The sequence below is a fragment of the Rhincodon typus genome, chromosome 28 (assembly GCF_021869965.1).
Source record: "Rhincodon typus isolate 14 chromosome 28, sRhiTyp1.1, whole genome shotgun sequence".
NCBI lineage: Eukaryota > Metazoa > Chordata > Chondrichthyes > Orectolobiformes > Rhincodontidae > Rhincodon > Rhincodon typus.
In genome coordinates this window covers 14,272,008-14,298,085 of record NC_063359.1, presented here as the reverse complement: position 1 = coordinate 14,298,085, position 26,078 = coordinate 14,272,008, and positions in this window count along the sequence as shown.

Genomic DNA, 26,078 nt, shown 5'->3' with positions numbered 1-26,078 from the left:
TGAGTTTGGTGAGTCCTACAAGCTAGGGAAAGATAGGATGATGATAAACGAAACACACGATAAAAAAAGAACAGTAGGAAAGGAAAAGCAGATTAGTCTCCAACATTCAATACGGGAGGCGGTGACAAAATGGTAATGTCACTGGACTAGTAATCCAGATACCCAAACTAACACTGTCGGGACATCGGGACACAGATGGTGAAATTTGATAAATGTATAAATCTGGAATTAAAAGCTAGTCTAATGGTGACCATGAACCATTGTCAATTGTCATGAAACCTATTTGGTTCACTCATGACCTTCAGGGAAGATAATCTTGAATCTGTACCTGGTCTGGTCTACTTGTGATTTCAGATGCGTTTAGATTCTTAAATACCGTCTGACATGATACAGCAAGCCACTCACTTGTATCAAACCACAATGAAGTCTTAAGAAAGGAATGAAACTCGATGGATCCTTTGACATTGACCTCAACACTGGAAGCAACAATGGCACAACTCAGCCCTTTCCAGACGATCATGTCCTTCTACCTGGTGGCTTGTGTCACAATTGGGAGAGCTGTCCCACAGAATAATGAAGCAACAGCTGGCACAGTCAACCTCACCAAATCATACCTTACAGAGGATGTTCCAAGATACCACTATCATTGTCCCTAGGTATGTTGTCTCCCCCCAACAGGAAGTGATGATACAGTGATATTCCATTGGAAAGGAGTTGCCTGGGAGTTTTCAACATTGACACTGAAGCCCATGAAGTCTTAGGGTGTCAGGTCAAACTTGGGCAAGGGAAACCCTTGCTCATTAACCCGAAGAGGCATGAGGCACTGACTGGGAGCATCTAATTGAGATCTAGTTTTAATGAAGTCAGAATACAGGCCAAACAGCCCTCATTTTGGCTCAAAGCAAGTGATGTATTAAAATTAAATCAGGTTAACTTCAATTTAAATTATAAAGGCATTAGTGTCAAACTAGCTAAAGTGAAATGGCAAATAGGTATAAGGAATAGGTCAACGGAAATACAGTGGTAGACATTTAAGGAGTGATTTCACAATTCACAGAGTAAATGCATTCCAACGAGAAGCAAATATTCCAAGGGGGAGGACCCATTTGTCATGGTTAAGTTAATAAGTTAAAGATTGTATCAAACTTAAAGAACAAATACATAATTGCAAAATGATAGGTAGCACTTCTGATGTCTGGATAGAATATTAACAACAGTAAAAATGACAGAAAGATTAATAAGGAAGGAAAATTAGTGGTGCAGGAAAGCTAGCTAGAAATATAAAAAAAGATAACAAATGTTTCTCCAGACACTGATAAAGGAAATGTTAACAAAGTGAGCATTGGGCCTAATAGAAAATGAATCTTTGGTACTAATAATAGAAAATAAGGAGAGAAAAGGTGAATATAACAAGTATTTGGCATTAATCTTCATTATAGAGGTTGCAAGTAACATTACTGAAATAGCTGTAAATGAGGAAATGGAAGGGAGGGAGGAACTGATGATATTCACAATCACTGGACAGTATTACTGAGCAAAGTGTTGCAGCTGTGAGCTGAAAAATCCTCTAGCTGTCTTCGTCCTATAGTCTTAAAGGAAATAACTAGTGAGGTCGTTGAGGCATTGGTTTTAATTTTCCAAAACTTCCAAGATTTGAGGAAGGTTCCATTAGATTGGAAACTATCTAATGTAGCTCCTTTACTTAAAAAAAGGAAGAAGTCAGAAATTAGGAAACTACAACCTCGTCAGCTAATCATCTGTCATAATGTGAGATTAGAAGCTATTTTTAAAGATGTCATAGTTAGCTAATTAGAAAAGTTAACGTAATCAGGAAAAGCCAACATGATTTTATGAAAGAGAAATCATGCTTAACTCATTTATTGGAGTTCTTTGAGTGCAGAACATGTGTTTTGAACAAAGGAGAACAAGTGGATGCACTATATTTCAATTTCCAGAAGGCATTTGAGAAGGTTCCATATTGAACATTATTGCAGAACATAAACTTTAAGGTTAGTTTGGTTTTCTGGTTGGTAAGATATAACGGATGGTGTGTAATGGGTGGTCAACCAGAAGGATCAGAACTGGGCCCTCAGCGTTTTTACAATTTATATAAATGACAAGCATGTAGAGACCAAAAGCGTTGTTGTTGAATTTGCGGATGCCATAAAGATAAGTAAGTTAGGAAGAGGGCATAAGAACACTACAAAGAGATATATATTAGGAAGAGTGAGTGGGCAAAGATGTAATGGATAAATGAAGTATAATGACAACACATATGACATTAAACACTTGGGTCAAAAAAAAATTAAAAATGCATATCATCTAAACATTGAGAGATTGCAGAGTTCTGGAGCCTTGATATCAGTAAGGGGTTTGGAAATGGTCAGTTGGCCATTTGAGTGGGCAGAATCAGGACGCTGTCTATACAAGGAGCTGAAACTTGGGCGCTCATCTTGAGACATTCTGCCCTACTGCTTTCCTGCTGGAATGCGAGAGAGGTTGGTATTCAGGGTGATTAGAGGGTCTGGCACAGCTGTTAGTTTTGGTGCAGTAAGAGAGGTGTCCCAAGTGAGTGGGTAGGCAGAATGAAGACATGAAGAGTGTCAGGGGTTTGGGGTATTTGGGATACGTGATCAATGAGTCAAGATTTTACAGTTGAGGAAAGTGAGTTGGTAGAGCATGAGTCTTGTCTGGTACAGTAGCAATGATAGAGTGAAGGTGGGCTATTGTAGAAAAGATGGCGGCACTTACCCTACAGATTAGAAAAGAACATTTACCTCCTTTTGTGCATTCCTTCAGATGTCTGAAACTGCTTTCACCCGGGTGGAAACCTTGGACCAGGGTGGTATAGTCTGGTGTTGTGGCCTTTGGCCCTGGGGAATGTAGAAATCCCATCTCCACACACAACTCTGCCCATCACATTTTCCAGGTCTCTATCCACACAGTGTCGTGCTGATTTCCCCTTTTCTGGGGTAAATGTCAAAGCAGTTTCAGACTGACAGTGCTTGTCCGGGTGCACAACGAGTTTTTAAAGATGGTGTGGATACAAGGAAAGCCAGTCAATTCCAGGATATCCATTGGATGATGAGTTGATCTCGGAATGATGCACAGTACGATAGGGTCAGAAATGGTGGAGAACAGCTCATTCAGGAAGGGTAAGTAGATAATGGGGTAGTTTGTTAAGATACGTTGAGAAGACTCACTAGGCCTCACAGTGTAAATGCCTCTAAAAATCTTCATGCAACTTGGTTTTAGCCAAAAAAAAACTCATAGGATTTAGCCTATAAGATCCAGAGTAGTGTTGACATGGTGGCTGTGGAAATAATGTTTCCTTTTAATGGGAAAACCTAGAATTCTTGAACATAAAAGAATTTAACAGATACTTTGAATATTTACATATATGATCTGGAGGAAGGTATAGATGGTCTGATTAGCAAGTTTGCAGACGACACTAAGATTGGTGGAGTAGCAGATAGTGAAGGGGACTGTCGGAGAATGCAGCAGAATATAGATAGATTGGAGAGTTGGGCGGAGAAATAGCAGATGGAGTTCAATCCAGGCAAATGCAAGGTGATGCATTTTGGAAGATCCAATTCAAGAGCGAACTATGTGGTAAATGGAAAAGCCCTGGGGAAAATTGATGCACAGAGAGATCTGGGTGTTCAGGTCCATTGTACATTGAAGGTGGCAACACAGGTCGATAGAGTGGTCAAGAAGGCATACGGCATGTTTTCATTCATTGGACGGGGTATTGAGTACAAGTGTTGGCAGGTCATGTTACAGTTGTATAGGACTTTGGTTCGACCACATTTGGAATACTGCATACAGTTCTGGTCGCCACAGTACCAAAAGGATGTGGATGCTTTGGAGAGGGTGTAGAGGAGGCTCACCAGGATGTTGCCTGGTATGGAGGGCACTAGCTATGAAGAGAGGTTGAGTAGATTAGGATTATTTATGTTAGAAAGACAAAGGTTGAGGGGGGACCTGATTGAGGTCTACAAAATCATGAGATGTATAGACAGGGTGGATAGCAAGAAGCTTTCCCAGAGTGGGGGACTCAATTACTAGGGGTCATGATTTCAAGGTGAGAGGGGAAAAGTTTAAGGGAGATATGCGTGGAAAGTTCTCTACGCAGAGGGTGGTGGGTGCCTGGAATGCATTGCCAGCGGAGGTGGTAGAGGCGGGCACGATAGCGTCATTTAAGATGTATCTAGACAGATACATGAATGGGCAGGGAGCAGAGGGATACAGATCCTTGGGAAATAGGCGACAGGTTTAGATAGAGGATCTGGATCGGCGCAGGTTTGGAGGGCCGAAGGGCCTGTTCCTGTGCTGTAATTTTCTTTGTTCTTTGTTCTTTTTTCTTTGTTCTTTATTCTTTGTTCTTTATTTACCAGGGAGTGTTTCGGTATTTAATGGGTATTCCTAGGGATTGCTTTAGTATTTATAAGGTGCCCTCGGGGGTGTGTGTCAATATTTACAATCCTCTGTGAATGAGTCAGCATTTACAGATATCCCCTGGGGAGAGATTGTAGGAACTGCAGATGCTGGAGAATCTGAGATAACAAGGTGTAGAGCTGGATGAACACAGGATGGCCTGCTGTGTTCATCCAGCTCTACACCTTGTTATCCCCTGGGGAGAGTGTCGTTTTATTCAATTTTAAGCTCCGTTGTAGTTTTTCCGCTGAGACTGGAACAAATTTCAATTCTTCCTCCTATCTCCTGTCCTTTTCACAGCAGTCGTGATTTGAAAATGTGTAGCCATTCTGACTCACACAGGTCTTCAACCTTCCAGACTGCAGTTTAAATTCCTCCTTGTTGTTTACTTAAAGTAGCTGGGACCCTTTAAAGCTGCAAACATTCATTGAACCTTAAGCTTCACACTTCTGATTTCATGTTTCATGTTAGGCTGGCATGAATTAAGTGAAAGCTCATACAACAGAGGTGGAGATCACATGTCTATGTCAAACCAGCTGGTATTCTATATATTAATGCTTTTCTCCAACCAGGTGATTATTTAAAATTCCAAGAAAGAAAGAGCTGGGGTCAAAGGAGAGTGGGAAGGTATTGGAAACATGTTGAGATGGTATGTAATCTTTGATATAATTAATCACTTGCACAGGATACGTAGATGAAAATAAGGTGAGGACAATTGCATGCCCAAGAAAGATCCCATCATGATTTTCAGTGCATATTTACCTAATGCAATCAGTTTTTCCTTGCTTATTTTCTCTCAAAGTCTATTTTGTGAAAAAAACTCAGAACTTTACTTTTTTAATTACACCTTGCAGTGTGGTGAATCTTAGACCATTGAATTTCAAATCAAATGCTGCAATCATTGAACTCAAATAATCTGACTCAGTTGAAAAAGCCTACTGTCCATCAACCAGTTACCCAAGACAAAATACCACCAAGACTAGAACAAAATACCCCTTACAGGTTTACCCATAGAATGTTGACATATACTTGAAACATGTTTTAAGGCTGAGCCAACTCTATAATTATATGTTTAAGAAATTATCCTGATATATGGCTACCTATAGAAATTGTAAAGTTGCATTTGCAGAAGAAGTATTGAAGAATTTTTAAAAATATACTTAGAACAAATCATTCTATTTGAAAAGACAATGAAAATTAATGGGTCTCTGTCTCCAAGATGAATAGATGTGGCTGGATGTTTTCTATATTAGAAAGTTGAGATCTCCACTTATTATGATTACTGATTAAAGTGTGCTTACAGAGTGGGTTAGTGTTTGATCGTATCTGTGCTCCAAACATGGTCTCCTTATCTGATATCAGGAAATTTGTCCCTGATGACATCTCTCAAGTTAAAATTGTAGAACTTATAAAATATTTCTTGAGTCCTATAGATTCAATAGTTTACAAGAACCAGTCATCCGTCAAGAATGGCAAGAAGAGTTTCCTTAATGATCCAAAGCCACTTCTTGAATTAGATGTTTGAAGAATGCTGGAAGATGCAATGTCAAAATCACGTGTGTTTTGCTCAAAAATTAATTTAATATAATACCTATTTCACATATCACATGTAGTAAAATGTCAAATTAACATGCACTTGAACTGTGTATTTTCCAAGTTAATAATAAAATCAGGTCTTGCCTAAACTGATGTTATATTTGAAAGGATCAAATAGAGACAGAGGATAAAGAAAATGAAATCCAATAGTCATGTTATTGTGCTACATTTTTAAAGATTTTATCTAATTGTTTAACAATAAAACATTTACAACTGAAAGAGCAGCTAATCATTGTTTTGCCATTGAGAGTGTGCTGACAAGGGTTATGCCTGACGATTCCACCTCCTTTATACAGAACATAAAAACTAGGTGCAGAAGTAGGTAATTTAGCCCCTGGAGCCTGCTCAATACAATCATCTCGTCCTCAACCCCACTTTTCCTGCTCCCCATAACTACTAATTAAAAATCTGTCTAATCTCTCCTCCGTAAATTTACTCAATCTCTCAGCACCCACCTCATTCTGGAGTAGTGAATTCAACAGATTCATAACCCTTTGAGAGAAGTAATTTCTCCTCATCTCTGTTTTAAAATTGCTACCCCTTAGCCTAAAATTATGATCTCTTGTACCAGATTTTCATAATTTATACCACAATTAGATCTCTTATTCTTCCAAATCCTAAACAGTATAGGCCTAAACTATTCATTCTCTCTACATAAGACAAACCTCTCATCTCTGGAATGAATCTAATGAATCTCCTCTGAACTGTATCCAATACAATTTCGTCTCTCCTCAAGTAAAGGGACCAAAAGTATACACAATTTTTCAGAATGTGTCTCACTAATGCCTTGTACAGCTGCAACAACACCTATTTCTCTAGCAAATAATCCACTTGCCTTCCCCATTGCCTGCTGAATTGCCTGCTGCATACTAAATTTCTGTGATCCATGCATAAGGACACCCAGATCCCTTTGCATCAAATTACTCTGAAGTTGCTCTCCACTTATTATAAGTTGCTTTTCTATTCGTCTGACCATAATGGATAACCTCACACTTATCCACATTAAGGTCCAATTTTGACCTATTCATCTAACCTAACCATATCATCTTATAAATTTCTTATTCCTTTATGGCAGCTTACCCACCTATTTAAGTATCATCTGCAAAGTACTCAGTCTACACTTACCTCAAATGTATGGAAAGATAATGAGCTGAGCTGGCATGAATTTGGTTGCAAAGCAGTGTTTTCTATGTAACATGTACTTTTGCCTCTTTCATAATTGGAAGGTACAGGACTGGACTTCTCTCCTACTGGTTTAAGGTCGGGCAAGATTTCTTCCTGCCAGCCTATTGACTTGCCTATTAATTCTTGGTGCCACAGAAATGTAATGGATAAATTGACGTATTATTGATCCAGTTGAATGTGAGTTCAAATCTCAGCATTGCAGTATTGATTATTTGAATTTACATTTTAAAGACCTGAAAATTAAATAAAGCTGGTATTATTGAAAACTGCCCATACCTCAGCTTGATTGTGGTGAAATTCTACTTGGTTCACTCATGATCCTAAGGAAGGAAAACATTCTATCCTTAATCACTTTGATCGAAATAGGGCGCCAGATTCAGTCTGATGTGGTTGACTATGTGTTGTTTCCTAAAGTGGCAGAGCAAGGCATTTAGTTCCAGCAGGCTGTTTAACACAGTGTTCAACAACACCTCACTGTCAACTGGGAATGCGTAATAAATACCAGCCTTGCCAGAGGTAATCTTATTCCACGAATGAAAATGAAAACAAACCTGTTGCTTTCGGTTAAACTGTTCCTCATTGAGAATGTAGATTGAGTTTGCAGTGAAAGTGGGAAAAAAAAGTAGCTCATTGGATTACTGGAAGGGAGGGAAATTAAGTTGTGCAGCAGAATTGAAAACTGCAGCTGATTAAAAAATGAAAGACTTCTGGGAATTCTGGAAGCATTCAGAGGAAGAGAAAGTCAGCCAGAGTGTTTAAAAGAATAGAGGCCTCAAGGCAAGGGGTACGTAGGGGCCAAGGAAGGGGGAGAACAGCAGAAAGGTTTTCCATAACTTTTAGGTGCATCTGAAGATCTTTATTTGAGAGCTCAATCATCTCGTATTAATGCTGGAGACAATTTTCCCACATATTGTCAAGACTATAGAAAAATTAATTGGATGTGTATACTCCATGCATCTATGTGTTATGACCCATTAAGGAGGGGTAATCCAATTCTCTTCATTGTCCTAGTCCTTCACTGCTCACAGTAAAGTTTGAATTTAAAAAGGGAGGTGCTATTATCATGCTGTATATCGCTCAGTATTAGTCAGCCATGTTCCCTTGCGTAACAAATAAAATAACTAATATATTGTAAGCAAACCTTACTGAATTCAAACATGTGAAGAGTATTAACTAAATGTTTCAGAAATACAGTATACAGCTACCTCCTGAAAACACACACATATATGTGACTATATGGAGCTTCAGTTGTACAACGTGCTTTCAAATGCTCCCAAAGTGGGAAGTGACGGTACCATTCTTTTACAAAAGAATAAGAGCTAATGGCTGAATTATTTGGCCAACTGAGAGCTACCCCAGTCATCAGAAGTCCAGTTATTTAGCAATGTCGAGCATCTGCCTTCAATTTCCATTTAAGCACTAAGGCTCTGAAGTGGAGGTTCAGAGATAATATCACTACACTAGTAAGCCAGAGGTCCTGGCTCATTTTTTTTGGAAACGCTTGTTCAAATCCTACCACAGCAGCTTGCAGGTAACTCAAAAAGGAGCCTTTTATGGTATAGCTCTTAGAATCCCTACTGAGCAGAAGAGACCATTCAGTCGATCGAGTCTACACTGACCATGCAAAAAAGGTCCCACTCAGAATTACCCTATCCCCATAACAATGGCTAACCCACCTAGTACACATCCCTGGACACAGCAGGGCAATTTTTAGCATGGCCAATCCACCTAACTTGACATCTTTGGACTGAGGGCAAAAACCTATGCAGATGCAGGGGGAATTTGCAAACTCCACATAGACAGTCATCCAAGGGTGAAATCGAACCTGGGTCCCATGTACAATGAGGCAGCAGTACAATCATTGTGTCACCCCATAGTTATACCTGTAGGCTGGAAGGTCCACGTTCAAGTCCCACTCACAATGGAGATTTGTGTTAAGATAGCTGAACAGAGTAGTTAAATATAAATTTCAGCACACAGCATCCAAAGTATACTGTTCTATAGTGTAGTGTTATCATGTTTGTTTTATATGCAAATGCTTCCTGGTTCAAGGCAGAGCAGAAACACTTTCAAAACTCACTCGTGTTAAGTGCAAAGGAAAATGGAAAAAACCCATATTAGCTCGCACCATTCAATTGTAGATATCCCCATTATCAATATCCTGTGCTTACTATTAACTAGAAACTGAACTGGAATCAGCCTTATAAATTAGATAACTACAAAACTGATCAGGCACTAAGCAACTCATCTCCTGTCTCCCCAGTGCTTGTCCACCATCTGTGAGGAATAAATCAGGAGTGTGGTGGAATACCATTCACTTGCCGAGAGCTCCAAAAGCACTGAAGAGCACTCTTAAGAGTCACTGGACTCAAAATGTTAACCCTACTTTCTTCCTATAGATGCTACCAGGTCTGCTGAGTTTCTACAGCAATTTTTGTTTTTCTTTTGGATCTTCAGCATCTGCAGTTCTTTCCTTTAATTTAGTGTGAATTATTAGTTACTGAGGTACAAAAACAAAAGGACACCTATCAATTTTGTAAAGCTGTATATAGGGGCGGTAAAGTTGTTACTGAGCTAGAGGACCATAGGGCAGCTCTCTTGTTAGACCGACAACTAGCGCTGAATTTAACCTGAGGGTTACCACACCCTAGGCGAGGTTGAGAAGGTGAAAATTTTTTGGTCACCTCAGCTGGTGTGATGTGACTCTGTAATGCAAACCAGCCAACCAGCCAATGGAGAAATGACCTAATAAATATGAACAATGTAATGAATATAGCAAAACTGTTTAATAGATACCTTTGAGTCAACCTATTGAGACATATCATTACACACTTCTGGAGCAGGTAAGGCTGGAATGCAGACCTTCTAGCTCAGAAGAAGGGGCACTACAATTGTGCCATAAGAGCTTTTACAACAGTATTGTATACTTTGTTAGATATTAGGTAAGAGCCACAACTAGGAATCAAACATTGAATCATTTAAGACACATGCAGGTAATCAGGACAAAATGAATGTTGTGAATTAAAGGGTTCTCTTTTTGATTTGTTCACAAGACTCGCCAATTTCTTCAATGTCAGGAGCAGGATCAGCAGTAACATTAAGTGCCTGTGCATGTTCAAGACCATTGTTCCCAACTGATCTTTTAACACAATATTTACTAAATGGTCAACACACTCAAATGCATTCCATGATCAACAGACACCATGTAAAAGCTCACAGTTACTTTGATAAAACCTTTACTCTTGCAGATCGAAGACTGCAAATATAACATGGATTATCTTTGCCAAATTTTACTCATTCAAATTGTATCAAGTTAACAGTCTGGTATTCCTGTAGCCAGGGTAGAATATTATTGAAAGAAATATTACTTGACAGAAAATGAATTAGGTCACCTTGACTTCAAATATTAGTTTTGATTGGGAGATTTTTGCATGATGGAAAAATAATTTGTTTTCCTTGCGATCATCTCACATTGTTATAACAATTTCCTTTAATTAACCTCCAATTTGTGAATTATAACAGTTCACCTATTGAGATTGAAACACAAACACTGAAATGCCAAACACTTAAGGTATGGAAGGAAGTGCAACAGCGTTCTGGCATTCTCATTTCAGCAGCTTTATTACCTCGGATCTAGTCTAATTCATCAATACAACCATGCTTGTTCAGAGATTTTACATATCTATAAAAGTAAAATCCTGGGTTATAAGGTTGATTGAAAGTGGAAGGGTGAAAATTTTCATGGCTGAAAGCTGAGTATTTGTTAGGAGGCAGTTTCAGAATAAAGTATGGTTTCACAAGCCAGCAAATTGTTAATGTCTATTCTAACGAAAAATGTTTTCACATCAAACCTTGCACCAAATTTGATCTTTGTAATTTGTCAATCAGTAAATTATAAAAGCATTTGCAATGGTTTCATTAATAACTTGAGGAAGGACAATAGACATTTGAAAAACATTTCATAGGAAAATTATTCAATTAGCTGTTGAGAATGAGTGCTGTTAGAGGATCTCAAGGCTTTTCTAAGCAGTCTTACCAAATTAAAATAATTGTAGTGAAGATTAAAGATTTTTTAGACATTATTTATACTAAAAATATCCTTAGAATTATGATGATGCATTTTAGGGGTAAGATGTGATAACATGGTCGAGGAGTTCTATTCATTTCTTAAGTTTCACAAGAAATTAGCAATCTGGCTCTGTAATGAAACTGGGTGCTCTTTGGAGATAATGGCAAAAGTGGCTGTTGAGACACAGTAGAGTGAAATATAATAAAACCAAACTATGATAAATGCTAAAACGCCAAACTAAAAACAAAGCTGGAAATACTCAAAGTCTGGCAGAATCTTTGGAGAGAGGGACAGATTTAACATTACAGGCCAAGGACCTTCCTTCAGTTCTGAAAAAAATGTCCTTGACTTGAAATATTGAACTGCAAACTCGAAGCATGGCAGACTGGGGAACTAATTAGGTGCTAATTGAATCTTGGGGTACCCAACAGCCAGTTATGTAGTAATTAAGTTGGATGTGACAGCGTAGGGTCAGGCCTCACACCACCTGGAGGCAGATTATTATTTTCAATGCATGTACATCGAGGAATACTCATTGTCTTTAAACGTTTTCACATTAACTCCTGCCTTAAAGATTAAGTCAGTGAACACATGGGAAACTTGGGCCTCCTGTTTCACCATTGTTTAAAGACACAAATCGAGTTTATACATTTGGAAATCTGTGGCATAGGATAGGGGAGCAAGAGATTGGAAGGTTGGATGCAGGATCAGAAGGGGCAAGAACTTAACAGCACATGGGGACATTAGGACATCCACCTACAGGAGCCATAGGTTTCTGAGCATGGGGACTAGGTAGTGTAGAAGCAGTTAGAAGATAGACATTGAAAGGCATAAATGGTGGGTTCAGCATGAGTGCACTGTCAGATCCCTGGGTGTTGAAGTGAGGACGCTGTCTCTCATGGGACACGTCTACATTTACGGGGTGGAATTGGACGTGGTGTGAGGGCAATTCAAGGAAAAATGTTTTAGGTAAGGCTAATATTTCGCTTTAATTTTTGCCAGGGTGCCAGTAAATTCTATGTGCATTTACGCATGGTATAGCCTCAGTGGATTGTTCCCTTAAAATCCATTCTACTCTTGGCAGTGTTAATCGACAATGTTAAATACTCTTTTATGCTCAGATGTATTTTAATTTTTTTACCCTTCACTAAACTATGCACAGTGGCTGATGTAGGACTCAACAATTGGAAAATGTTACATGCCATCTGAGTATACATGCTAGAGGAATCAGCTGTCTGTATTCACTTCATTGTTTAGACACCACCTGCTAAGACCAGTCCATGCCTATTAATGTTAATAGCTATTTGTAACTAAATCCCTGGTTCCTGTCATGCAACATCAAGTTGGTTGATTTGTGTGTAAATTGGGGAAATTAGATAAATTAGGAGAAACCACTCATATGAAGCAGCCACGTTTCTCTTTCACACCACAAACAGGAATCCCTTTGAATGGAATATGAATGTTAAGGTTGGTTTTCCCAAGAGGTCTTGTCATTTATCCAAGAAAGAAGGAAAACCTTGCATTTCTACAGTATCTTTCACAATTTAAGATGCAGTAAAGCTAACAAAATAGTTTGAAGTTCAGTCACTGTGCTACTGTAAGAAATACAGCAGCCAATTTTCGCACAGCTGGGTTTGACAAATAGCAGCATGACAATGACCAGGTAATTTGTTTTTAGTAATATTGGTTGAAGGTTAAACTTCAGGCAAGACACTGGAGAAAACTCCCCTGCTCTTCTCCCAAATATCTTAACAGGTACTTCTCCACCTGAAAGAACAAGGTGGCTTCTCTTTAACATCTCAACCAAGAAGCAATATGTCCAACAATACAGTATTCCCTCATCACTACACTGAAGGGTCAGCTTAGATATTGTATTTGTGATTCTCGAGTGTGCTGGCGCAGAAACTGTACATTCTTTGTATATTGCGTTGGAAGATCTGGTAAGCAATAGACTGCGTCTTTATCCTTTTTGCATTGTCCCAGGAATCCCAAATCTCCTCCATAAAGGACAGCACTGCAATAAGGCATAAGCACGTAAGTTAAGGCACTGTTATTTTATTATGGACGTATAAGCTAAAACGGTTTGACCCACCTCCCTAATCTGTATGTGATTTGGGATTCCTGGCCAGCTCGAGGCTATACATACTTAAGTAAGATATCCCAATACTAGAAACATAGTACATAAAAGACCATAAGCATTTCTCTCCATTAGAGAGACTATCTAAGCAAGGAGTAAGGCAAGGAAGCAGACCTTCATAAACTAGGGTTTCCTCACAAGTCTTCATTATACATTGATGTTCCACTTGTTGTTCTGGGATGTGTCCACTAGGTAGCAGTATAAAGTAATCATATCAGAGATAGTAGGAACTGCAGATGCTGGAGAATCTGAGATAACAAGGTATGGAGCTGGATGAACACAGCAGGCCAAGCAGCATCAGAGGAGCAGGAAGGCTGACGTTTCGGGCCTAGACCCTTCTTCAGAAGTTATAAAGTAATCATATATCCTTTAATACGCCAATACAAACATTTTCACAACTTCAAGGAGTTTCCTTGGTCTGCCGAACAGTGTGGATTGGGTGTATCATGTCTCTGGTAAACAGTGTGGAAGAGGCAATTTGGAACTTTGAATAAAGTCCCACTACGTACAGAGCACAAGCAAAGTTTATTGCACACAAGATACAATGTCACATGAACAGAATATCGACACTGTGTTTTGCCAAAAGGCCTTTAAGATAATTTCTTCACAGAGGAACCTGAAAACTTAACATTAAATTAGAGGAAATTAATAGCAGTGCAGAGTGGTTTTTTTTGTTAAAAATAATAGTATGTACCAGTAAACAGAAGGATTAAGCTAATAGATACAGGTGGCAAACAAAGCCAAACGTCTGTGATACATTTATATTTGTATAGCTCATCTTCCTGTGCTGAAGCACAATGATTGTGCAGCACTAACTACATTTAAAATTTGACTAGAAATGTATCTTGGTGTGATTAGATATCATTCTATGGCATGAATAGAACTGAATGTTTGGATTGCTTGTGCTGCTGATTGGAAAACTTTTCCTGCCTGCTTGTTTAAACTCAATGAGAGAAATAGGTATTTAGCTACATAGTTATTTCTGCTTGGAAAAAGAATGGCTTGACTCAAGAGGGGAGCAGAGCCAAGGGAAAGAGTTCATATAGATTTTTGTATTATCATAATTCTGATTTGCATTGCAGTTATAGTTGTGACTCTAGATTGAATCAGGATTATTCTGCCAATGAATCTGCACACTTTTGCCTGGGCAGAAAGACAAATACGATGGTGGTCTGACAGTCAATGTGAGATGGTGCAGGAAGCAGGTTAGGTTGACTTGCATCTCCAATGTGATGCAAGGTAATCTCACCCATCACCAGTGTAAATGCTACCTGGAGATCATTACATGATCAGAGGCATTGTTTGATAATCCTCTTATTTTGAACTGTATTAGATTAATGCCAATGCCTGCACGCACTACGCAATTTAAAGCATTCTTGATTACAGTTAGAGACCTGTTGATTCACAGTTAGGTTCATAGCTGTGTTTTTCACAGTAGTCAAGATGACATTCAGTCCATTGAGCATGTCCCTACTGGAACTACATTATTAGTAAGACTTCACTGCTATTTAGCCCCTGCAGTTTTCAAATTCTTTTAAATTACTATAAAATTACACCAGTCTTTCAGCTCTTGTACCAAATCCCAAATTCTTTAACAATACGGTTGAACTGTCAGATCACAGACTTGAGTTATATCGAACCACCTTAGGAATTGACTTGCATTTTGTTCTTGCTACCTATGTTATCATTTCTGAACCTGTGTTGTGTTTTTTTTTATTTTTAAACACATTAATCTGACAAAGATGTTTTCACTTTAAAGAGCACGCTGGGGGGAAGCTGGGTAGTGGTTTTTGTACCCATGTGGCTGACAAATGCAAAATAAAAAGAAAATGAAGATTTGTTTCGAAAAAAGATCAAGCTTAATCAGTTATTGGAAATCATTTGTCATTTAGTAAAAACAAATGTACTGCCAGCAACCAGATTGTAAAGACAGGCATATTACCATATTCCTGAAATCTGAGGTTCCTTCTCAAGTATCACAGTCCCTCTGGCACTTGTGTTCACTCTCCAGACACTTCCCAAACCCCCTCCAGCCATACTGAATTAGAAGAATTACATTTTAAATCCTTTGTCATTTTCTCTTGTGGTCTTAAGTCCACTAGGGACTAGAGTAAACTTTCCAGGAATTGTTTAACTCGGAATCTTCAAAACCAAATGAAGACATACATCTTTTTAATCATCTTACTCTGGGCTGCATTATAAGTAGATTCCTGAAAAATGATGTGGTGGTGACAGATGTAAATATTAGCTAATTACAAGTTGCCTATTTTTCTCCGATGCAGTGCAATATTTTAGTTTAAGGTTTATCTTTCATAAAAGGCTGTTGCCACAACCTGTCGAATTGATATTCCTTATATTTTGCTTTGGAGAAGTCACAACAGTATAAAGTTACATATAAAATCAATCTACTTAATAGAGTAACAAAACATTTCAATAAGGTAATCTCCCACATGTGTTTTCTTTAAAAAAATACTGTTTAACAGGCATAATGATGAACAACATTTTTTTTGCTGTTGAATTATTTTAACATGTTTCATTATTGCTTAGAATGAGATGCAAACAATACAAAGGAAACTGACTTACCTGTAGTGATTGTAACAAGGTCAGCCAGGTGGACCTCATAGAATATGGGTTCCCTGATTGGGCTGTTATCCGATCCAATCAGGAAGCTCTGCCTGATAGATAAGATCCTGTTCACTCAGAGACCTGGCTCTGAAAGAGCCGGATCAGTGTCAGGGATTCTCTGCACGTAAGTTAAGGGTGACTTGGTGATGAGATACTGGCTTCTATGGAGTTATTTCATTAACTCCATTTGAAAACTTGACTAATTTTCAGCAGGTTGTGTTGATGTAATGCCCTTCATGTTGTGAAACTTCACAGGATTCTTTAAAGTTCAGACTGGGACTCAGGATGGAGTTGGTGAGGAATTAGGGGATGTTTCAGCATGCTTCAAACAAGGCACAGCAGTTAGAAAGAGATTTCCAGAGTGTGGAGCTAAATAGACAAATGCACAGGGGCCATATGAAGAGATGGGAGAATAGAGTGTGGAGCAAAGATGGAGAAACACAAGGCATGAGCAGCACTTCTGGACTGTAGAGTATGTCAATGTAGGGATGAGTGAGCTGTGCACAAGGATTAAGATTTTAAGTAATGGAACTTGAGTAAATATGGAGTAAAGCTTCCTCTACAGTGTTGATCCCTGGCAGTCCCATATCAACTAAGCAGCACACTCTGGTTGTACTTGGGTATGTAGGGAAAGGGAATGGAATCAATGTTGGATTTTGTTGCATAAATCAATCATAATGGCATTGTTCTTGACATGTTGAGAAAATATTAGCTGGTCCACAGCTTGACAACTGTTTGTATGGAACAGTGTAAAGAGTAGAGATATTTATCATTTGATACATATGAACACACATCCAGACTTAAATTTTTTCAATAATTTCAAGCATCCTTCTTGCCACACATCATGTATTTATATGCATATACATAATTGAGTGCTTTGCCTCTCATGCTCTGGAACAGAACAAATGATTGCTCAAAAGATCGATGCTATGTTCCAAAACTAAAAATGCTTTGTTGTTTAAGTCAAAGTGGTTGTTTCCATCTACAAATAAAATTTCAATTTGTGATTTCTTCATCATTCCTGTTTTTGTAGAGTCACCAAAATACATAAAAGTGTGCCCTTTGTTTTTGTTTATGCATGGGATGTGAGCATTGCTGGGAAGGCCAGCACATATTACTTACCCATCAATTCCTAAATGCATTTGAGAAGGTTGTGGTGAACGGCCTTCTTGAAGTGCTGTAGTTTATCTGATAGAAATACATCCAGGACCTTCCACAATTTTGCATCCGAGATGATGAAGAGTAGTGAAAAGTTTAACTCAGGGTGTTAGTGACTTGGTGAATACAGTTGGTGGTGTTCCCATATAGCTGCAGCCTTGTTCTTTCAGATGGTTGAGATCATGGGTTTGGAAGGTATGCATCTGCAATGCATCTTGTAGATGCTGCACACAACTCTATTGTGTGCCAGCGGTAGAGTAAGTGAATGTTTAGTATGGTGAATGAGCTGCTGATCTAGCAAGCTGTTTTGTCTTGGATGATGTCAATCTTCAGTCATCAACAAATGGAGGTGTGCAGATATAGAAAACTCCTGAAAACTCTTTTAAAAAAAGCTATATTTGGGTTGTGACAGATCTTCCACGTTAAATTAGTGTAGATGTGGATGTAGAACAGTGCCTTTGATTCTTAAGTGCTGTTTCAACTTATGACGCTTGACAAATCCAACATTACTCAAACTGCGGTGTCTATAGCATAGTCTAAAATGCATGATATGTGGAATGGCCTGTGATTAACACAACTTATCAAGGAAAGAAAAATAGCATGGATGGCAAAGAAAGTCTAATGCCTTTGAAAATAATGTGGCTCACACTACTTGAGAATCTGTTTTTAAAAAAGTCTGAAGAAATAAAGTACTTGCAGAGACTTTTTTGAAACACAGGAACCAAATTTGCCAGTGTTCAAAATATACAGTGTGAGATTTCAAGGAATTCGCTGACCTTTTTAAAAACTCTGGTGATTAAGAGGAATTTCAGTCCATAAAGGATGAGTCTTGATCCAAAATTACTTTCAGACAAATGACCTGCAGCTATTATTGTAGAAACAACCTAAATGGATATAATAAATTACTAGAAAGCGTGTCAACATGCTTGGAAATGCTAAACAGATTACTACAGATCTATTTACTTATAAAATGATGACCTCAGTTGATGATTTAATTCTTCTTCTGCCTTTCTGCAAAAGCAGCAACACTCGAGTGAATTAGAAAAACAATGGTATTCCCACAGGCACAATGCCCTCAGCCAACCACAGAAACAGCTCTTTCTTGTTATTTGATTGATTATAAACTAGAAGGGAGTGTATACAGATGTTTACTTTTCCAAATTTTGAAGTACATTGTTTATGAATCCACAATTGAAACCTAAACCATGTCAACTAGCATGATTACTGTGAAATGCACCTGCTTTTGTGATTATAAATTTCAGTGAAACGTTAGCCAATATAACTCTGTGCTACACTAACAGTTCCACTCAAGCTAACATGCTGAATTGAGCAGCACATCCTGCACATTATTTATTGGGCTACCTTACACAATGTCTCTAACTTTTTTTTTTCGGCATTTTAAGTAAGCAGGGATTTGTGGTCTGAGGGTAGTGCCCCTACCTTTGAGCCAGTTTCAGTGCTGTCCCATGACTTGATGGCCAGAGAAATGCATGTTCATAACATAGCCAAGTAGGGCCATTGTCAATCTGCAAATTACGCCAATGGCAAGTGGTAAAAGTGGGAGAGATTCCTGGTCAACTGTATGATGTTTTAAACCTAATGCAATAATATCATTAGCCAAAGCTCCAGTCTACAATGTATACATTGCCACAGTAGTTCAGTCTTCCTGAGTGAAAGACATATCAACTGCCAGAAATATAGTTAGTTATTAATTTTGCTGTGTGATCAGGTAATAAGCTCTCCATCTATCCAGCTTCCTGACTGTTGGAAGCAAAGGCTCATTTCTCCTCCCGTTGATAGGCCTAAGTCAGGGCCTAGGCTACTAGGGCCTAGCCGCAAGATTTCACAACTAATTCACTCCGGCTTCCTGTGCTCAACCTGATGTTTAATTGGGGTGAGGTTATGACAATGAAACTGCTCTCTGATGGATTTTGAATCTGGGACAGAGGTAATTTCGATGCTGATGTTGACTGGACCAAATATTGTTGGGAAGAAGCAGCACCGAGGGTGATGACAGAGTAGCGTCAAGTCGGTACGCAACAACATGGATCCTGTGTTACCTGACGGGTGCCATATGAGCATGTAAGTCCAGAAAGGGATTCAGCTCACTGAGCCTCACAAGAACAAGCCCCAGATTTATTCTGTCAGTATAGCTTCCATGACCAGATATACTGCCATGCAATGCAAAAATAATGATCTCACAAGGTAAGTAAAAGCAGCATACCTTTTTTCTCATCTTTGGAACTGACACATGTGATTCAACATCTCAGCCCATGTGTCTTCCCAATACCCAGCCAAGAGGACAACTGATTGCTTCACAACAGCCTCTAGCAACAGTGATACATAATGTTAAGTCCTAATGTCTGGAACAGCTCACGTTGCCTGCTAAAATCATTCCTATCAGTCTTGAGGGACAGTTGTTTAAACAGAGCCTGCAGCCACAAGTTTGATAAGAATAGTATGCATGCCAACATGTGGCAGATAAGAATTGTACTCATCAACTGCATTCCTTTCACTAAATATTCTCCCATTGCTATGAAAAGCCGTACATAATGAGCACCAAACAAGAGAATCAATGGGAATTTAAATTTAGTGTGAGAAGAATCTTCAGAGATCATAGGACTGCAAATAGGAATGAGAATTCAAGAGGCAGGGAGCAGAAAGACCTCATCAGAGTTTAGCTCAGAATTTATTTCAAAGGTAGTAGGGGCTCAGAGTGTGATCTCAATTCTCTTGCGTTCAGGTGAATGCAACTCAAAGAGGATTTAATCTTGTAGGATTTTATAAACAGTGCGAGCCTGGAAGGTTGGAATCAATAAACAGTTGCATTACAGTCTGCCAAGTGGCCAATACTACAAGTGGCTTGTGAAGTGTTCATTCTACACTGAAGTTATACTACTTGCCATAGGATAAGGATGAATAGTAATGTCCTAGGCACTTAATTGGAATTGGTGAGGGATTTATTATAAATGTAAACTTGGGGCCAATCACTAGTTACAGGCACATTTTTCCAAATGAGATGTCGCATGACTGGAAGATCCAACACATGCCCTACGTTCTGTTCATTTAGGTGCTCAACAGTTAAGCCGACAGGTTTTTTTAGGGGTGCTGCTGGAGGATCCCACCCAGTAAATAAATGTAACACATTTGATGTGCCTTATTAGGAAGAGGGGGAAGAGCTGACCCCTTCATAATTTCTGAGCTTCCTCTTCTGATTCTCTTACCCCTTTTTAGTTTGGGGATCATGCGTGAACAAGTTTAAGTTTCTGAATCCATTATGTACATCAGAAATAGCTGCAGCCCTAATGCCTCAGGTCACCCATTCTGTATTTTCTCTAACTTAGTCATAGTTCCTTGAGCAAGAAATCATTTATTTCTGCCTTTCAGACAGTTTCTTATACTGTCAGGTTTTGCCTTAGATACCTTCACCCCTGAATTCAATTAAAAGCTCTTCCTGCACATTTTAACATATGCACTTTTTCTGAAAGTCCCAGAATGTCAGATTGTTACTGGATCAGATGAGCAGTTGTGGTGCACTCACCAGTCTGAGAGGTTAGTGGTGTCATGTGTAAACGCATTCACTAACATTGCCAACCTATGTGATGTCATGAAACTTCTTTTGGCACAGCTGCCAAGTCCTCAGATTCATGTGCCTTCATTTCCTCAAGAACATGGTCCTTGAGGAACCCTACCCCCACCCCCATAAAAGCACTGAGTCTGTCATCCTATCCACCCCTAACACTAAGGCCTCCAGTGGGGCAACAACATGCAACCCTTTGTCTTCCTTGGTGTTCCATTTTGTTTGTCTATAATTGCAGTAAGAGCAGTCAACTGCAATCTCCTCTGACTCGGTATAGCTTCCCTTGAAGATGTTCAGATTGTATTGAAGAAGAGCAGTCTGGTTGTTCCTGGGTTATTAAAGCACACTAATAATGCAGGTCATGCTTCACCACTGATATTATCAGTTAAGTGTGGAGGTGGTAGCAAGTTTTATTCCATATGCCAGGCTGACCAGGGATGTTAATAGCTGGAAAACAGCAACCTCTGCAACCAAAACCATACCACAGCATATTGTTAGCCCAAAATGTTGTACTGAGATCAACTGGAAAAGCAAAAGACATAATGCTTTGTTTCTTTAAAGGTGCATAAATATTTTATGTCAATGTTTTGAAGAACACGTCAGATGGATCTAATGGCAGAATCTTCAGGTCTTGGAGGTGGCAAGCAAGAACTTGAAGTACCAGAACCCCACTGCCTTCCTACCTCCAATGGTATTAAATTCTGGGCAAGGATGCCCAAGCTTGACTCTGTCAACTTGCTGCCAATTGAGGCTCTTAAATGGTCAATTAATGACAACTCAAGGACCTTGAAACCTAGGCTTCAATTAGATTGTAAATACAGACTCTGATCCAAATAGGACAATTAGTTCAGAAACCTTTCACAAATGTGATAGTCTAGATGGCTTTTTCCTGAGCTGGAAAATTCTAAGATGCCAAAACCAGATCCGAGAATCAAATAGTGCTCGCCCCCAGGATCCTAACAGAAATATGGACATGTATAAGGGACAATCATGTAGCGGTCAGAAAAAGTTACACTAAACAAACTAAAGTGGCGGCACAGTGGCTCAGCGGTTAGCACTGCTGCCTCACAGCGCCAGGGGCCCGGGTTCAATTCCGTGCTTGGGCAACTGTCTGTGTGGAGTTTGCACATTCTCCCCGTGTCTGTGTGGGTTTCCTCCGGATGCTCTAGTTTCCTCCCACAGTCCAAAGATGTGCAGACTAGGTGGATTGGCCATGCTAAATTGCCCATAGTGTTCAGGGATGTGTAGGTTAGGCGGGTTATAAGGGGATGGGTCTGGGTGGGATGCTCTGAGGGTCAGTGTGGACTTGTTGGGCCGAAGGGCCTGCTTCCACACTGTAGAGATTCTATGAAAGTAGCAGTTATAATCAAGAAAGTGGGCAAAACACATCATGGAAATTATATGTCAATTTGTCTTCCATCAACAGTTAGGCCAGTGAGTAATCAACAATGAGTAACAAGTATCTCATATGAAGTTAGAAGGGTACTTGTCTGACCAAGTTGCTTCCTCAATTTTTTAGTGAGAAAGTGGAGGCCTATATTGACTGTGTAAAACATCATGATGGAATTTACCTGGACTTCCAGAAAACCTCCTGATAAAACTTCTGATGGAAAGGTACTGCACAAACTTAAAATTGTGGGATTTCAAAGTGAAACTGTGATGTTGGTCAAAATGAGATGGTTGAAAGAAATTAAGCGACAACGTGCTCGTTAGAGATTAAAATCAAGTCGAGGGAAAAACTGAGTGGAGTGCTTAAATGATTGGTGCCAGAAATCTTTATTGACAGCAATAAATTGGATTGAGAAAGTCAATATAAATTAGTTTAGTTCACAAACAGCAGTAAAATGATGGAGAGAAAATGAACCTGACTAAATGGAAAAGAATTATGGGCAAAATAGTGAATGGTTTTAACACCAATGAATAATTTTGTAAAAGGTCTAAGGATGTTAGTGGACCCTGCACTTAACATGACTCGCCATTGTGCAGCAGCAATCAAAGTAGTGAAATGATTGGTGTATTATATTGCTAAATCAGTATGTTGTAAATCAGAGATTGTCATGAAGCTCAGTACTCCAGTTAGATTGCATCTTGAGGATTGCATGTGATTTCAGTCACTGAGACAGAAGAGGAATACTCAGTAACAAAGAATCATCAGAGAATTCTAAGAAAGGACAAAAAAGCCTTGGACACTTCAGCCTTGGTAAGAGGCTAATTAAGTTATTAGACTCTGTCCTGAAGAAAATTTCCAGGTCTGCATTTCAGGTTATTATATGGAAATAAGTCAATGGTGTATAGATTTCAAACTGATGGCAAATTCGAAAGCAATGGGCCTCTTTTGGTGGATTGGCAAAGGAGGACCAAATGGTATCCATATGAATTTAATCATCAGAGGAAGAAATGATACTTTATTCACTGGATCCATTGTCTGCCATCCCAGTTCTAGTTTTTAAGCAACGTTAAACAATTTAAAGTTGTTTTAAACAGATCCTTTTGTTTCATTAAGAAGTAGTCTTGAAGTAATATCAAGATTTGATGACTTTTGTTTATAACGTGCTTATGAGTCAAAAGTGTGGCTTTCCCAATGGTCAGATAGTCATTTCTGCAATATAGGTGGAAAATGCACATTGAGGTGCTGTGGGGAACAGAAGTTAAAACATGAGCAAGTGATTCTGGAAGCAAATACAATATAGACTAGTCTAGAAAGAAGCAAGTTTAGAAATACTAACTGGAATATATTTTAATGTGAGAAGCCTGAGGAATAAGATAGATGAGTTGAAGGAACAGGTAGGTATATACAGCATAGTTATATGTGAGACTTGGCTGAAAGATAGGCAAGGCTTGCAGCTCAATAGTCTTTAGATCCAAATCACTAATGTACACCACAAACAGCAAAGGCCCCCAGAACATAGCCCATAAAGGTTAGAATCAAGAAGAGAGAAGCTTATCACAAATACTGAGAGCTAAATACAACCTAGAGGAGTATATAAAGTGCAGAGTGAAACTTGAAGGAGATTATGAAAGCAAAGAAAATGCATGAGAAAGCATCTACAGTTTGAATAAATGAAAATCCAAAGGATTTTAAAAATATATATAAAAGCAAGGAACTAACCAGGGAAAGAGTCATGTGAGACCATAGAGGTCATGAATGTGTGGACCGAGAGAATGTGAGCATATTCCTCAATGTTTGTAACAAGCCCATGTGGGATCAAAGACAATGTGGCACATTGGAGTAGTCAAATGAGATAGAGAGGAGGATAGAAGAGGAAGGGGTGTGGTTTACTACATTGATCAAGGATTTAATTATAGCAGCGAGGAGAGGTGTTACCTTGGAAGGGTCAATTAAGAGGTCTTATGGGTAGATGGAAAAAAACACAAAAGCAGGAAATGTGCTTTGGGTGTATACTACAGGCTCCCAAAGAGTCAGGGAGAGATACAGGATCAAATATACAATCAAAACACGTGTAAGAACGATAAGGCAGCAATTTTAAAATATGCGATTTTAATTACACAAATATTAACTGGGAGAGTTTTACTGTGCAAGCCAGAGAGAGAACAAAAGTCTTAAACTACACCCACGAGAACTTTTACAGTCAGTACACAAAAAGCCCAACAAGGGAGGGATTTGTGGGACCTAATTTTCAGGAGTAAGAGCAGGCAGGTGGAAGGCTTATCAGTAGAGGAACACTTTGGAGACAGTGATCATAAGTCAGTTAGATTTAGAATCCTTATGGAAAAGGATAAGCATGGGCCAAGAATAAAATTTTCAAAGTGGGAAAAGACTTAATTTATGAAATGTACTGAAGGCATCTGCTTGCAGATAAAACTGAGAGCAGTGGGAGGCTTTCAAGAAGGAAATAATGAAAGCATAGGGCAAGTAAGCTCTTATAAAGGCAATGGATGAGATGAAGACCAGAGAACCCGGGATGTCAAATACATAAAGGTTAGAATCAAGAAAAAGAGAGAAGCTTATCACAAATACTGAGAGCTAAATACAACCTAGAGGAGTATATAAAGTGCAGAGGGAAACTTAAAGAAGGAGATTATGAAAGCAAAGAAAATGCATGAGAAAGCATCGATGGTTTGAATAAATGAAAATCCAAAGGATTTTAAAAATATATATCAAAGCAAGGAACTAACAAGGGAAAGAGTCATGTGAGACCATAGAGGTCATGAATGTGTGGACTGAGAGGATGTGAGCATATTCCTCAATGTTTGTAACAAGCCCATGTGGGATCAAAGATAATGTGGCACATTGGATCCAAAATAGGCTGATAGGAAGGAAGCAGATGGTGATGGTAGGGAGATATTTCTGTGATTGGAAGTCTGTCTCTAGTGGGGTTCTGCAGGGCTATGTTCTGGGGCCCTTTGCTGTTTGTGGTGTACATTAGTGATTTGGACCTAAATGCAGGGGTATGATCAAGAGCGTCACAGATGCGACAAAATTTGGTAGGATGGTAAATAGAGAGGAGGATAGCCATGAGCTGCAGGAGGATAGCAACAGACTGATCAAGTGGGCTGAACAGTGACAAATGGAATTCAATTCTTAAAAAGTATAAAGTAATCCAACTTGGAGATGGCTAAAAAGGCAAAGGATTACACTTTGAAAGAAAGGATCCTGGAAAGTACTGAAGATCAGATGGACCTTGGTATGTATATCCAGAGCTCTCTAGAGGCAGCAGAGCAGGTAGATGAGGTAGTTAAGAAGGCATATGGGATATTTGCCTCATTAGCTGAGACACAAAATACAACAGCAGGGAGGTTCTGCTGGAAATTAGTTGAAAAGCTAGTTGGGCCACAATTAGAATACTATGGACAGGTCGAGTCACCACATTATAGGGAGGGTTGTGATTGTACTAGAGATGGTGCAGAGAATGTTTCCCGGGCTGGAGGGTCTGAGCTGTGAGGAAAGATTGTATAGGCGAAGGTTGTATTCCATAGAACAACAAAGGTTGAATGAGACCTGATAAGTGTATATATGATTGAGGGGCATAGATAGGGTAGATGGGAAGGCACATTTCCATTAGTAAAATAGTTAACAATGAGGAGGCAAACTTTTAAGGCAAGTGGGAGAAGGGTAAGAGGGGTGAATTATTTTTCATCCAGAGGATGGAGAGAGACTGGAACTCACTGCCTGAAAGAGTGGTTGAGTCAGAAACTAATGGAAAATTTAAGCAGTGTTGAGATAATTATTTGCATTGCCATGGCATCCAAAGCTATTGGCCAAAAGCCTAGAAAATAGGATAAGTGTAGTTAGATCGTTGCTGACTGCTTTGAACATGACGGGCTGAGTG